The 17,194-nt window shown below is 37.3% G+C and overlaps 1 protein-coding gene across 2 annotated transcripts in view; it reads right to left on the reverse strand.

Moving 5' to 3' along the window:
• Positions 1–17,194, reverse strand: part of RAD21 (RAD21 cohesin complex component) — a 79,401-nt gene that overhangs the window by 61,894 nt on the left and 313 nt on the right. For both annotated transcript variants that reach the window (XM_070630896.1, XM_070630893.1), the window contains exons 2-3: positions 13,905–14,002; positions 11,084–11,268 (exon numbers count right to left, since the gene is read on the reverse strand). The gene's annotated coding sequence lies outside the window, so the exon portion shown is untranslated. The remainder of the gene's footprint in view (positions 1–11,083; positions 11,269–13,904; positions 14,003–17,194) is intronic.

Raw genomic sequence — 17,194 nt, forward strand, 5'->3', positions numbered from 1 at the left:
GGAGCATTTGATCCAGGATGACTTGGATCATGGTGGTACCATTAAGAAAAATTGAAAACCTAGAAAGCAGACTTGGCTGATTCAGAAGGAGGATGACAAAAACAGCTGATAATGTTGAGCTGGTGTATGAAATGGTAAAAGTAAGTTTTTAAGGTTTCATGTTAGGCGTGTCTAACGCTGCCCTATTAGCCTGGGAAGATGTTGCAGTGCCTTTTATTTTTCTGGGCAGCAGGGGGCTCCCAGGGACTGGAAAGCAGCAAGCAAGAGTCTCCTATTGTTTTCTGTACTTTACTCAGTTAGCTTTCTTATAGCTGGCAAAAGTGAGCTAGCATCATCTGATGCCATGGTTAAAAAGAAGTTGTGAATTCCTAGAATCATAAATACGCAATTTTCTCTACTAGGTACTTGAATTCCATTGAACAGTATAGGGCTGAATTGTGTCTCAGTCTTTAGTTAACATCCATCTATCCTTCCCATGCCATTTGTGGAACATTGGGCTAGAACCCAAGGATAAGACAAGGTGCTTGCATCAGAAAGCTACAGATTAAAGGTGATAACAAAGGAATAGAGTTTAGCATAACAAGGAGTAAGAGTTGGACTTATGGATACAAGCAATGGGAACACACAATGGAGGGAGGCTCTATTCTTGCCCAGGGAATTTGGAGAAGACTCATCAGAAGAGTTGGGCAAGGTGAGAAGGTCATTCCACGCATAGGAACAGCACATGTGCAAAGGGATGGAGAATTGAACATGTCTGGGAAGTGTTCCAGGAGCAGCAAATGTAGTTTGTAGAAATTTAACAAGAAAAAGAGAAGTCTAAAGTCAAGTGTGTAAAGAGCACGTCTGTAGATTTCTGAACCTTCTCATTCACTTTGCTGTTCTGCTTCCCTCTGTAGGGTTATAGAGCTATGGGTCACTAAGTTACTTGTTCTGCAATTCCTAGACATGATATCTCTACCAGTGTATTTTTCAGTTGCTAATTATTTTCTTCCTCCTTCAAAGAATCATGTCTTAGAAATCACTTCCTTCTTTCTAATTTTGATTTTTATGTTTTTTATTTAAGATTTTTCTGTAATTTAAAAACGTATTTGAAAAGCGAGTATCTGTCTATGTAGTCTTACTCTACACTAAAATAGCAAACAAGGAGAATTCAGTCCAGGTACCCCACTTTTCCTCATCTCGGTTCACTCTTAGCACTTACTTGTCCTAAGCAATGTGAATGTACCTGTAGCCAAAGAAATTTATAATTCAACCGAGAAGCCAGGTGTCTGTGAATACTCTAGAGTCTAATCCTTAGATTAATTTAAAGCAAGAGAGATGATGTTGTTGTTGTTTTTTGTTTTATTAATGGAGTAGTTTCAGGCATGTATACTAATTTCCAGGATTAGTATTTTTCAGGACTGGGAAATTCTTTTGTTCTTCACTAAACATGCATTTGAAAGGATGAAAGGAAATAAAAGGTTAGTAGGGACAATCAAATTAATGTGAAAAAGGCAAGAGTAAAAAGAGGGGCTGGCCCCGTGGCCGAGTGGTTAAGTTCGCGCGCTCCGCTGCAGGCGGCCCAGTGTTTCGTTAGTTCGAATCCTGGGCGCGGACATGGCACTGCTCATCAGACCACGCTGAGGCAGCGTCCCACATGCCACAGCTAGAAGAACCCACAACGAAGAATACACAACTATATACCGGGGGGCTTTGGGGAGAAAAAGGAAAAAATAAAATCTTTAAAAAAAAAAAAAAGGCAAGAGTAAAAAGAAAAATGTCCATACCAACATCTAGCACTGTGCCTGGCAGATAATAAGTATTCTGAAATACTCTTGAATGAAGGAACGTTGAATGAATGAATGTTGGTGCTCCGCTCCTCCCCTCCACAAACATTAACATCAGTGTGAATTGGTGCATGTGATTTTAGATGCCAGGCTGCCTTACTATCACATGGAAACTAATCTACTTGATAGTCCTGGTTGTTTTTTTAAAACAACAAACTGTAAGTTGAAGCACAACTTGTTTCTTCTTATCTTCATGTCCATCTAAAACATCTGGCTCTTTTCCTCTATTATATGCATCATCACTTCTCAAGTGTTTTTCTATTCTGTATCTGCCAGAGGTTGTCAGTGTTGTTATGACTCTCTTAACTCTTCCCTTATAAAGGGATCCCATAAAAAGTAATACTGATGAATAAATGAGATGTAAGAAGCAATGCCCTTCATTTTTGCATTCAAGAGAAAGGAGTTGAAAGAATGAGTAATATAATTTTCTAGAAATGCTGATTCTCTTTCTGATTAACTAGATACAGGTCAGATAGAAATGGTCTCCTGGCAGAAGAAATGGCCCTTTTCCGCCCACTGAAGAAAGTTTATGTGTTCCCAACAAACACCACTTGGTTCTGTGGATCTATGAGCACTGCTAAAAGTTGCAGTTAAATATCACCTTGTTTTTCCTTACTAGAAACTTAATGTTATATTTTTAACATTTAATGTTAATGTTATTTGATTTTAATTTAATATTCAATGATATACTGATGAAAAGAAATGTATTTACTTTTGGTTAAAATCTTATGTTTAGGATCTGTATAATTTAATTTTACTCTCAATCTGGATGGATTCTATAAAGACTACAATAAAAAAGAAAGAAGATATGCTTCTCTCTCTATTCAGAGTTTTACAAAGAGAATCTCAGATCTTGGGGTTCCCCAACTCCTTTTTTTTTTGAGGAAGATTAGCCCTGAACGAACATCTGCCACCAATCCTCCCCTTTTTGCTGAGGAAGATTGGCCCTGAGCCAACATCTGTGCCCATCTTCCTCCATTTTATATGTGTGATGCCTGCCACAGCATGGCTTGATAAGTGGTGCACAGTCTGCACCCAGGATCTGAACTGGCAAACCCCAGGCCACCAAAGAGGAATGTGTGAACTCAACTGCTATGCCACCGGGGAGGCCCCCTCAACTCCTTTTGATAAATGGTAAAGGAGCATTTTGAAATGTTCTTGTGCAGACATACATAAGAATATATGTGATATTCCCTTAAAAATCAATTCATATAAATATTGTGAGTGTCCTTTTGGATTAAACAATGGAGCCATTGTATGGTTGGCAGTAATGTCACAGAAGGTTTCTAATGGCTTCCAGTATTTACCAATAATTCACAAGGGATGCATTTACATATATTTTCTACCAAATCTACAGCATTTGGGCTGAGTTTTCCAAGTCAGGTAAATGTCCCTAATTGTTTACATTGGTGTCCACGCCAAAGAGGAGTGACTTTCCACAACCAACATACCAATCTCAATAGCTAGCCTTTGGCCCCTGGCAGATGGCCCAACCTCAGGCCTTGCCAACTGGCCCACCTAGACTCTCTGGTTGGGCTGATTGGTGGAGGGCTTTCCCTGCCAAAGCCAGTTTGTAAACACTGGACAAGGTGACTGCTTCTTAAAATATGTAGACACCAGTGCAAGGCTACTAGGATTGAAGAAGCAGAGAAACATAATACCACCAAAGGAACAAAATAAAGCTCCAGTAACCAACCCTAAAGAAACGGGGATCTACAAATTGCTTGACAGAGTATTCAAAATAAACTCTTCAAGAAGCTCAGTGAACTACAAGAGAAAACAGATAAACGAAATCAGGAAACCAATACAGTCAAGCACTACATAACGACATTTCAGTCAACAACAAACTGCATATATGACAGTGGTCCCATAAGATTAGTACCATATAGCTTTGGTGTGTGGTAGGCTATACTATCTAGGTTTGTGTAAGTACACTCTATGATGTTTAGACAATGACAAAATTGCCTAATGACACATTTCCCAGAATGTATCCTGTGGTTAAGCAACACATGACTGGGCATAAACAAAATAAGAAGTTCAACAAAGATACAGAAGTCATAGAAAGAAACCAAACAGAAATTCTAGAGTTGAAGAACATAATGACTAAACTGAAAATGCAATAGAGGTCTTCAACAGCAGACTGGATCAATCATAAGAAAATATCAGCAAATCTAAAAGGATGTCATTTGAAATTATTCAGTCCAAACAAAAAGAAAAAAGAATGAAGAAATGTGAGGAAACCCTACTGGACTTGTGGGAAAACATCAAGTGAACCGACATACATATTATGGGATTCCAAGAAGGTAAAGAAAAAGAGAAAGGAGCAGAAAGCTTATTTAAAAAGATAATGGCTGAAAACGTCCCAAATCTGAGGAGGGAAATGGCCATTTGGATTCTTGAAGCACAAAGATCCCCAAATAGGTTGACTCTAAAGAAGTCTACAATGAGAAACATTATAATTAAATTGTCAAAAGTCAAAGACAAAGAGAGAATTTTGAAAGCAGCAAGAGGAAAATGACTAGTCACATACAAAGAAATCCCCATAAGACTATCAGCGGATTTCTCAGAAGAAATCCTGTAGGCTAGGAAAGAATGGGATGATATATTCAAAGTGCTGAAAGAAACTAACTGCCAACCAAGAGTACTCTTCCCAGCAACACTCTCTTTTAAAAATGAAAGAGTAATAAAGACTTTCCTAGACAAACAGAAACTGAGGGAGTTCATCACCACTAGACCTGCCTTACAAGAAGTGCTCAAGGGAGTTCTTCAAGTTGAAACAAAGGGACACTAAACAACAGCATGAAGGCATATGAAAATGTAAATCTTACTGGTAAAGGTAAATATATAAACAAACACAGAATAATGTAATAGTGTAATGGTGTAATAGTGTAATGGTAGTATGTAAATCACTTTTAACCCTAACATTAAAATTAAAAGACACAAGTATTAAGAATAACTATAATCATAAAAATTTGTTAATGGACACACAATATAAAAAGAAGTAAATTCGGATATCAATAACATAAAGTATGTGTGTATAAAGTAAAAGTGCAGGGTTTTTGTATATAATTGAAGTTAAGTTGTTATCAGCTTAAAACAGACTGTTATAACAATCGGAAGTTGTATGAAAACCTTATGATAACAACAAAGAAAAAACTATAGATACAAAAATGATAAAGAGACAAGAATCAAAGTATAGCACAACAAAAATCATCATATCACAAAGGGAGACGGCCAGAGAGGAAGAACAAAAGAACTACAAAACAGACAGAAAAGTATTAACAAAATGACAATAGGAAGTCCTTACCTATCAATAATTACTTTCAATGTAAATGGATTAAACTCACCAATCAAAAGATATAGAGTGGCTGAATGAATTAAAAAACAAGATGTAATGATATGCTGTCTACAAGAAACTAACTTTAGATTTAAGGACACATATAGGCTTAAAGTGAAAAGTTAGAAAAAGATATTCCACGCAAATGATAACCAAAAGAGAGCAGAATGGTTATACTTATATCAGACAAAATAGACTTTAAGTCAAAAACTGTCACAAGAGACAGAAAGGTCATCACACAATGATAAAAAGGTCAATCAACAGAAAGATATAACAATTATAAATATATATACATTCAATATCAGAGTACCTAAATATATAAAGCAAACATTGACAGATCTGAAGGGAGAAATAAAAAGCAATACAATAATAGTAGCAGAACTGAACAACACAATAGACCAATGGACCTAACAGACATATAGGACATATTCTGAACACACGTCCTTCTCAAGTTCACATGGAACGTTTTTAGGATAGATCACATGCTATGTCACAAAACAAGTCTTAATAAATTTAAGAATACTGAAATCATTCTGAGTATCTTTTATGATCACAAAGGAATGAAACTAGATATAAAAAACAAAAGGAAAATGGAAAAATTCACAAACACATGGAAATGAAACAACACACTCTTGGACAACCAGTGGGTCAAAGAAGAAATCAAAAGGGAAATTGAGAAAATATCCTGACACAAATGAAAAAGGAATTACAACATATCAAAACTTAAGAGATGTGGCAAAAACAGTATACAGAGGGACATTGATAGCAATAAATGCCTACATTAAAAAAAGAAGAAATATCTCAGATAAAAAATCTAACTTTACACCTCAAGGAACTAGAAAAAGAACAAATTAAGCCCAAATTTAGCAAAAGAAAGGAAATAATAAAGATTAAGGCAAAAAAATTAAATAGCGAATAGAAAAACAATGGAAAAAAATCAATAAAACTATTGAAAAGTTGTTTTTTTTTTAAAAGATAAACAAAGTCAACAAACTCTTAGCTAGACTAAGAAAAAAATGAGAGAAGACTAAGGTAAATAAACCAGGGATTGAAGAGACATTACAACTGATACCACAGAAATAAAAAAGATCATAAGCGACTATTATGAACAATTATATACCAAAAAATTGGACAACCTAGAAGAAATGGATGAGTTTGTAGAAACATACAACCCAACAAAACTGAATTAAGAAGAAATAGAAAGCTTGAACAGATCGATAACAAATATGGAGATTGAATTTGTAATCAGACACCTCCCAACAAAGAAAAGCCCAGTACCAGATGGCTTTAAAGGTGAATTCTACCAAATATTTAAAGATGAATTAATATCAATCCTTCTTAAACTCTTACAAAATATAGACGAAGAGGGAACACTTCCAAACTCATTTTATGAAGTCAGCATCATCCCGATATCAAAACCAGACAAAGGCATGACAAAAAAGAAAATTACAGGCCAATATCTGTGATAAAAATGGAATCAAAAATCCTAAACAAAATATTATCCAACCGAATTCAACAGCACTTTAAAAGGATTATATACCATGATCAAGTAGATTTATCCTGGGATGAAAGGACGATTCAAAATATGCAAATCAATCAATATGATACACCACATTAACACAATGAAGGACAAAAATCACATGATCATTTCAATAGATGCAGAAAAAGCATTTGACAGAATTCAAAACTCTTCCACGATAAAAGCTCTTGACAAATCAGGTATTAGAAGGAACTTACCTGACCATAATAAAGGCCATATGTGAAAGGCCTACAGGGAGCATAATACTCAATGGTGAAAAAGTGAAAGCTTTTCCTGTAGGATTTGGAAAAAGGAAAGTGTGCCCACTTTCACCACTTCTATTCAACATCATACTGGAAGTCCTGGCCAGAGAAATTAGACAAAAAAGGAAGAAAAAAAATTATCCAAATTGGAAAGGAAGAACTAAAATTATCTTTGTTTGCAGATGGCATGATCTTACATGTAGAAAACCCTAAAGCCTCACACACAAAAACACCTGTTAGAATTAATAAATGGATTCAGTAAAGTTGCAGGATAAAAAAATTAATATACAAAAATCAGTTATGTCTCCATACAATAGCAATAAATTATCTGAAAAAGAAATTTAGAAGACAATCCCATTTTCAATAGCACCAAAAAGAATAAAATACTTAGGAATAAACTTAACCAAGGAGGTGAAATATACGTACACTGAAAAGTATAAAACATTGATGAAAGATAATAAGAGACACAAACAAATGGAAAGACATTCTTTGTTCATGGATTGGAAGAATTAGTATTGTTAAAATGTCCATACTACCCAAAGTGATCTACAGACTCAATGCACTTCTTATCAAAATCCCAATGGCATTTTTTACAGAAATAGAAAAAAAAATTCTAAAATTCATATAGAACCACAAAAGATCCCAAATAGCCAAAGCAATCCTGAAAAAGAAGAACAAAGTTGGAGGCATCATATTTCTTGATTTCAAAATATATTGTAAAGCTACAGCAATCAAAACAGTATGGTACTGGCATAAAAACAGACATACAGATCAATGGAACAGATAGACAGGCCAGAAATAAACATGCATATACCATCAACTAATCTTTGACAAGGGTGCCAGGAATACACCATTGAGAAAGAACAGACTCTTTAATAAACGGTGCTGGGATAACTGTATATCCACATGCAAAAGAATGAAATTGGACCCTCATCTTACACCCTACACAAAACTCAACTCAAAATGGACTAAGACTTAAGTGTAAGACCCGAAACTGTAAAACTCATAAAGGAAAACATAGAGAAAAAGCTTCTTGACATTAGTCTTGGAAAAGATTTCTTGGATATGACACCAGAAACATAGGCAACAAAAAGAAAAATAGACAGGTGGGGATACAACAAACTGAAAAACTTCTGCACAGCAAAGGAAACAATAAGCAATGTGTAAAGACAACCTATGGAATGGGAAAAAATATTTGCAATCTATACATCTGATAAAGGGTTAATATTCAAAATACATAAGGAACTCCTACAACTCTATAGCAAAAATCTAAATAACCTGATTAAAAAATGGATAAAGGACCTAAATAGACATTTCTTCAAAGAAGACATTCAAATGGCCAACAAATATATGAAAATGTACTCAACATCACTGATTATCAAGGAAATGCAAATAAAACCCATAATGAGATAGCACCTCATACCTTTTAGAATGGCTATTATCAAAAAAAAAAAAAAAAGAAAAAATGATAAGTTTTGGCAGGGGTTGAGAGAAAAGGGAACATTTGTGCACTGTTGGTGGGAATATAAATTGGTACAGCCATTAGGGAAAACAGTATGGAAGTATGTCAAAAAAGTAAAAATAGAATGACCATATGATCCAGCAATCCAACTTCTGAGTATATATCCAAAGACATTGAAATCAAGATCTCAGAGATATATCTGCATCCCCATGTTCTCTGCAGCATTATTCACAATAGCCAAGGCATGGCAGCAACCTTTATGTCCATCAAGAGATGAATGGATAAAAACAATGTACTGTATATATATATATATATATACACACACACACACACACACATGCAATGGAATATTATTCAGCCATGAGAAAGAAGGAAATCCTGCCATTGGTGACAACGTGGATGAACCTGGAGGACATCATGCTAAGTGAAATAAGTCAGACACAGAAGGACAAATTCTACGTGATACCTCTTACGTTAGGAATTTAAAAGTCAAACTCATAAAAGCAGAGAGTAGAATAGTGGTTGCCAGGGGCTGGAGGGAGGGGAAATGGGGAAGTATTAATTAAAGTATCAGAGTTTCAGTTATATAAGATGAATATGTCCTAGAGATCTAATGTACAGCATAGAGCCTAGAGTTAACAATTCTGTATTGTATACTGAAAAATTTGCTAAGAGGGTAGATCTTATGTTAAATGTCCTTATAACAACTAATAATAATAAATAGAGAGGAAAGAGGAAACTTTTGGAGGTGATGGATAGGTTTATGGCACAGATTGTGATGATGGTTTCATGAGTGTATACCTTTCTCCAAACTCATCAAGTTGTATACATTAAATACGTACAGCTTTTTGTATGTCAATCACACCTTAATAAAGTCTTTATTTTTTAACCAAAAAAAAAAAAAAACCAGTTAAAAAAACTTTACATGCTTAAAATAACAAAATTGTTTTTATTTCAAAATTTCTGTGTTCAGGAATCTGTGGTGTAGCTTAGCTGGGTCCTCTGCCTAAAGGTCTCTCAGGTGGATGCAACCAAGGTCTTGGATGGGGCTGCAGTGTCATCTGAAGGCTTGACTGGGAGAGGATTCTCACTGAACCTCACTCACAAGGTTGTGCCAAGACTCTATTCCTCATGAGCTACTAGACTGGGGGCTTCAGTTCCACACTGACTACTGTCCAGTGGCCTCCCTCCATTCCTTGCTATGTGGGACTCTCCATAGGTCAGCTCATGGCATAGCAGTTGGCTTCCTTCAGAACAAGCGAGCAAGAAAGCAAGAAAGCGTGAGCAAAACAAAACTCACAGTCTTTTTGTAACATAATCTCAGAAGCGACAGGGGGCCAGTTTAGAGGCTGCCTACTTCAAATAGTAAAAATGTTTCTGGCACTTACCACCAGTTCAATTTAACTCTGCGTCATCAGTCACAAAAGGAATGCATTTGTTAACATATTTTTCTGCTTGGGTGCTCTTTGAACAGTGCATTGCATTAAGTAGAGTTCAACAAACATATGCTGATTGACTGGATAACATTTCAATTTTACTGAAAAGAAAGTCCAATCTTAAAAGAAGGTAGTAATGTTCTCCAGCAGATATTGCTTCCTGAGTACCTGTAACTATTTTCCGAATTGAAATTGCCAAAGAAAATAGCTAACTTGTGTATCTTATGTTAAAACACAAATCTATTTATTGGAGTGGGTATCAAAGTTGCTGTTTAGACAAATTTGACATTTCTTTTATTTCTCAAAACTCAAATATCACAGTACACAAAAGGCTCTGAAGAAAAGTGCCATAAGTTGTCTTGTTTCTATACTTTTCTGGTGTCATGTTTAGTTGAATCTTAGAAGAAGGCTGTAATTGAAACGTCTTCAAGATACAGAGCATGACGACAAGATAAACAGTCAAAACTATATTAAAAGAAACATATCCCTTTTTATATCTGGTGTGGAAATGAAGCTGTGATGTTCTTCTCAGACTGCAAACTGACAGTCTAAAATTATACAGTATCCTGCATGTGCCTTTTATATATTCTCTGTCAATAAAAAACAGTTACTGTTATCTACATTTCATGTATGACTTTCATAACTCATTTAAACTCATCTAGTAAAAGAGCAAATGTGTTTGGATAGTTACTAGAAAGGTTTGGTACCTTCCAACAACTACATTTTTCTTGTTGGAGGCAAATAAGCATCCAGAGATCTTATCATAGAAATATCTCAGTAAAACTTCAATTTACCAGAACTCTCAGTCCTCTGGATGCGTACTTCCGCACTCTACTTTTAAGAAAAGGAAATAAGCCAAAGGGAAAATTGGACATCAGGGCTTTCAAAAAAAACCCACAAACACTAATTTCCTTGGATTACTATATATGTTTGTTTCTCACTCAAACTACACCGCCCCCCCCCCCCCCCCATAACAGGCCAGCCTCTTCTCTGCTCCATGATATCTCCATCCTAGGACCCAGCATGAAGGAGCTGTCTGCCCTGGCACACTGCTGGAAAAGAGAAGAGGATGGATTGTGTGACAGAACCTAAATATTTCTCTGAGAAATCACGTATCCCTTTGCTCACAGTTCATTGGCTTAAGCAAGTCCTATGGCCAAGCCTGAGGTCAGTCGAGTGGAGAAATACAATCTTCCCAATGCAAGAGGCAGAGAATATTTTGAACAATAATATAACTCACCGTACACACTTAAAGGATGTGATCGAGATGATTATACTCGTTCCGTGTGATTACTGACAATTTAAAATGGTCATCCAGGGGCCGGCCCAGTGGTGTAGTGGTTGAGTTAGTGTGCTCTGCTTCGGTGGCCTGGGGTTCATGGGTTCGGATCCCAGGTGCAGACCTGGCACTGCTCATCAAGCATCCTACATAAAGTAGAGGAAGATTAGCACAGCTGTTAGCTCAGGGCCAATCTTCCTCACACACACACTAAATAAATAAAATGGTCATTCAACCCACTGGAAGGGGCATTTTTCAGCCTGGTTTCACTGTTTTAGTTCAGACCTGACTCAGTTTCCCTTGCAATCCTAATTCTCCTGTATCTTTTAGACACATAGCACTGTGATGTTCACTGATGCAATGTTCAGAAACGTGTCCCTGTGGTAAGAACCCCAATCATCCCTTATGTGAGAATCAAGAAGCACAACTACGGAGAGCCTATTGGCTCAGTGCCCTCCTGGGGGCTTTAGTCAATCTACTCAGCAAGTGAGTGAGGAGGAAGATAATTCTCATTTTACTTGTGAACAAACTGACCCAGAGAGTTTACACAAAGTCACATGGCCAGCAAGGGGTGAAGCTGGAATTTGAAATCACCGTTTTGAACTCAGAATTCTGGCAAATTAAGCTAGAAGGACAATGACTACATTTTGGACATTCCACAAGCAAAAAGGAATTTTTGCCAACCATTCATTAGCCAGAAAACAAAATGACCATGTTCCCCACAGACTCTTCCATGGCTCAAACCACTAAGCTGTTCACTGAAAAAATTAGAGTAGTATTTGTTTCTTTTTGCACAAAGCACTTAGGGACGTTCTGTTTGCAGTGGGAACACACAGAGCACATTGTCTAAAAGCATAATTGTTCAGAGTGGATGGCTGAAGAGGAAGCAAAAGATCTAAGATCCCAAAGCACAGCTAAAGAACACGTAAAGAGTCCAGATCCGGGTTTCCCAGGGAAAGGTGAACAGACAGGAAAAAAAAAAAGAAATTAGTTGCAACAAAGGTACATATTAACTGATGAATTTATTTAAGGGATTTAGAGAGGAGAGTAGGCATTTAATAGGAATTTCAGACTTTTGTTTTGCTGTTGTTCTGCATGAATTAGGAATACTGTCTGTGCATTCAACTCCCTTTTAGTGTTCAAAACAATTGAGAGGTAGCCTTCTTATGTTATCTTCTGGGAGTTTTACAGTTTTGATCACTTGGGTCTATGATCATTTAGGTCTATTACCCATTTTGAGTTAATTTTTGTGAAGGGTGGAAGTATGTCTGTGTCTAGATTCATTTTTTTGCACGTGGATGTCCAGTTGTCCAAGTACTATTGATATCAAATCTGAAGTGAGTTCACTCACCCGTTACACAGCAAGCCAATCTCTGACACCGGGTGCAGTGGAAGAAAGCAGGAATTTTATTATTACACAGCACTGAGCAAGGAGAAAGGGCAGCTAATGCTGAAATCCCAAACTCCCCGAAAACCTAAAAGTAAGGGTTTTTACTTGGGGTTTTAGGTAGGGGAGGGGGAGCATATGACCTTGCTGGTCGGAGCTTTTCCACCACCCTGTGTTTGGCCTTGAGACTACTTGCAGAGAGGAAGAAGCCTGTGACCTTGCTAGTCAGCAGCTTTTCTACCAGCCTGTAACTGCTTTTCGGGAAGGGGAAGGGGGGGGTGGAGATAATGAATCCAGGTATTTCTCCTTGGCCATTTGTCTCCCTGGCTCCATGGCTGGACAGTGGATTCTGGAGCCAGGAAGCCGGGGAGTAAGCAGGGAAAGAGTGCTTTGGTTTTAACCCCATATATGTTGGGTTTAATGTAGGGAAATCAATATCAGGGCTGGTATCACTATTTGTAGAAAAGACTATGTTTTCTCCCTTGTGTTGTCTTTGCTCCTTTGTCAAAGATCAGTTGACTATATTTATGTGGATCTACTTCTGGGCTCTCTATTTGGTTTCATTGATCTATTTTTCCACTCTTGCCAATATCACACTGCCTTGGTTACTGTAGCTTTGTAGTAAGTCTTGTAGTCAGGTAGTGTCAGTCCTCCAATTTTGTTCTTCAAATTATATTGGCTATTCTGGGTATTCTGTCTCTCCATATAAACTTTAGAATTGTTTTATTGATATTTACAAAATAACTTGCTGAGATTTTGACTGGAACTCTACTGAGAACAACTGACATCTTGACAATATTGAGTCTTTCTATCCACGAACATGGAATAGCTCTCCATTTATTTAGTTCTGTTTTGATTTCTTTCAGCAGACTTTTCCTCATATAGATCCTGTACACATTTTGTTAGAGATATCTAACCATGTGTGTGATTCACCTTGCAAATAGATCCTCCAGCTGCAGTCACATCCAGCTTCAGGTGATTGCAGTTTTGGCCGACATTTGACTACAATGTCATGAAAGTCTTGGATCATAACCTAAGCTGTTCCCAAATTCTTGCCCATAGAAACTGTGAGAGATAATAAATGTTTATGAATTTATGTAAGGAGAGTTAGAGAGATTAGGCTTTTGCATAAGGAATTTCAGACTTTTGTTTTGCTGCTGTTCTGCATGAATTAGGAGTACGATCTGCACATTCAACTCCTTCTGGGGTTCAAAAGGCCTGAGAGAAGATGGCCTTGCTATAGGTAAGGGTGGCAGCAGGATGGCACTTGGGCTAGGAAAGAACTTGTCTAGGTAACTAGAATAAAGGAAATTCTAAGTTTTAACCTCCTTTAGCAGATTTTTAATGATTCTGCAACTATACATTGCCTAGTGTGGTATAGGGGAAAGAGCATACCTTGGAGCCATATAATCTGGAATCAAATCCCACTTTAGCCATGTCTACTACATGACCTTAGGTAAGTCTCTTAACTTCGTTGAACCTCAGGATCCCATCTGAAAAAAAAAAAAAACACAAAAAACAGGATAATTGTGATGATTAAATGGTATACCTATCTATACCTGTACTGATATCTATATTTATGTCTATAGCTATAAATATATCTATATCTGCATCTGGACTTGTATCTATGTCTATGTTTATCTATCTATGTCTATGTTTATCTATCTAGTGCTTAAGAGGTGCTCTATGAATGTTAAGTGCCTTCTCCCCTGCTGTATTAATCAATTTATTAATTTAACTAAGATTTACTAAGTGTTTGTTTCAAGCCAGCATTATGCTAGTTTCTGGCGATGATGAAAAGGTGATTAAGTCTGAGACACTGTCCTTGAGAAGCTAATAGGAGAAACGGACATACAGACCACATGATTCCAGGTACGACACGGTTTGACAGTTAGCTGAGACTGCTGGGTTCAGGCACTGTCAGCTTGTTGGACTTGTGGTTGATGACCTGACCTGTCATTGAATCACATAATCCACTAAGGGGTTTCCTTTAGGGTTTTAATAGTGTAAGTTGCCTGGTAACAAATTCTAATTTTCTTTTATGTCAAAACATCTTTATTTCACTTTTGAGGAATATTTTGTCTGTATATAGAAGTCTGCATTAAAATTTTCTTTCTAAATCTAAAAATATATTGCCCTAATATTTCCTGGTCTTCACTTTTTCCTGACAGGAAGTCAGCAGTTCTTTGAATCATTGTTTACATATATGTAAGGTATCATTTTTTTCCTGTGGCCGTTTAAGAAATAGGTCTCTGCAAATGTTTTGATACTCCTTACTTTAAGAGGTGGAGCCTAATTCCCCTCCCCTTGAATGTGGTCCAGACTTAGAGGCTGGATTCTAATGAACAGAATATGATGGAAGTAATGCTGTGTGACTCCCAAGACTAGGTCATAAAAATGTAGCTCAGAGCTCATATAAGGAGCTTCTATTTGGCTCTCTCTCTCTGTCTTGTTCAGAGGGAGGTTGCCCACTATATCACAAAGACCCTCAAGCAGTCTAAGTGAAGGATCCACATGGAGAGGAACTGAGGCCTCCCACCACCAGTGCCAACTGCAAGCCACGTGAATGATTCCCTTGCAAATAGATGCTCCAGCTGCAGTCACATCCAGCTTCAGGTGACTGCAGTTTTGACCGACATTGGACGACAATGTCATGAAAGTCCTGGACCATAACCTAAGCTGTTCCCAAATTCTTGCCCACAGAAACCGTGAGAGATGTTTATTGTTGTTTTAAGCCACTAAAATTTGGGGTTATTTGTTAGGCAGCAATGGATAACTCATACATTTCCTAACTCAAACGTCTCTTCACGTTAGAGTCACTCTAATTCCCTAATGCTTCAATCCACTTTGTGTGCGTAAAAGAAAAAAAATATCGTAAAATCCAAGATGCAGCACCCCTGAAAAAACGTCTATGGAAGAAAATTAGTCATCTGTGGTAAAACCAGTCTGTTTTAAAACACCATTTTGTCTCTCTGGTTCACTTTGCAGCCTGAGCACCTTGTATACTACTTGGTATGTAATAAGACATTAAATAAATATTGCTTTATGAATGACCAAACAATTTGCTCCTCCAGGCTCTAAGCTTCTGGATGGCAAAAAGAGTGCCTTATTCATCCTTATATCTCCCTCACACGGTACAATGCTTAACACTGAACACACACCATTCGTTATTTGTTGAATTAAATCAAACTTAACTGAAATTCTTGTTGAAGTTAATGATCTGGAAACACAAGTGAAAAATCATGGCAGAAAACTCATTTTAAACATTTATACTGCACATTGACTAATGCTGATTTTCAAGCCCCACCAACTATCACTCAAAAAAACTAGCAAAAACCCCCAAAATTCTAAACGTATACCTGAGGTTCCTAGTAGGCCATATGGGTTTTCATAATTTCTACCAATAGAACACATCTTCAAATGTTTCTAGAGAATCTTTATGAAACAGTATACAATGATGGGTTTTGTGCTCAGGTTGTAAACTGTTGTAAGGTGTTGAATTTGGCAGATTATCTGCAAGGCTTGGTAACCTGTTTTCCTCCTTATCCAATTGAGCCTTGAGCCATTTCATTAGAGCTGAATTTTATGAGCACAGGGAGTTTGAACACTCACTCATGCAACACGTAAATTGAGAAACTTCCTTTTCTCTTTGGGAGGTAGTGTGCATCCAGGGTATGTCCCCGTGGTTTGGAGCACTGACTTCCCAGGTGCAAATCCTCAGACAATCACTTACCAGTTTTGTGATCTTTGGCACACAGCATAACCTCTACCTTAGTTTCCTCATCTGTACAATGCAGAAACTAACAGCACCCACCTCACAGGGTTGTTAAGATAAAATGGGTTAATACTTGAAAAGTGCCTGGCACATAGTAAGCACTAATAAAAAGTAGCTCTTTTGCCTTCGACGCCTGTCACAGACCTGGAACACTGCAGGTGACTTGTAAATCTTTACTGAACTAATGAATAACTCTAAGATGAGAGTACTGAATAAGCATCTCTGCCACCTTTTTTGGCGATGGGGGAGGGATGTAATTGCATTCTCCGATCACACACGTTTTTTTTACTCCTTTTCAGAAATTCTCCATTAGATCAAAAAGAGGCAGCTGATTGTGTTTATCGATAGAGGATATACACGTAATACTGGCACACGTTTACATTTACACTGAATTGGGAATTATAAAACAACACACTTTCGGGTAAGAGGAATTTTTATTTTTCATTTGAGCCCCATCATAAATGTCAAAGTGGCAGAAAGGATCAAGTATAGAGGGGAGCACGAAGTTTCTGAATCCCAAGCACCTTCTGCACTGCTGGGCTTATGGAAAAACCATTTTTTTCTAACTCACCAACAGGGCCAACCTTCTCCCACTTGACTGGGGGAACACCTGAGAGAGGTAAGGGGCCTAATTAGACCGTATATCCCCAACACTTGCCACAGTGCCTGGCAGATGGTAGAAAGTAACAAAAAACTTATTTTAAAGAGATAAAGTATTAAATAATCAAGGCAACCGGACAAATATTTGTGACAAAATATTCTACCTTTGGTCTCAAACCTTGCATCTGTACCTCAACTTCCACCTACTGGTTGGGCCCAAGCCTTCCCCTTAGAATGACACTGCAAGGAGCAGGAAAAGTGATCCAGTTGAAACTTTTCAGAGTGATGGGAACTACCTCCTTCGTTTGTT

The sequence above is a fragment of the Equus przewalskii genome, chromosome 8 (assembly GCF_037783145.1).
Source record: "Equus przewalskii isolate Varuska chromosome 8, EquPr2, whole genome shotgun sequence".
NCBI lineage: Eukaryota > Metazoa > Chordata > Mammalia > Perissodactyla > Equidae > Equus > Equus przewalskii.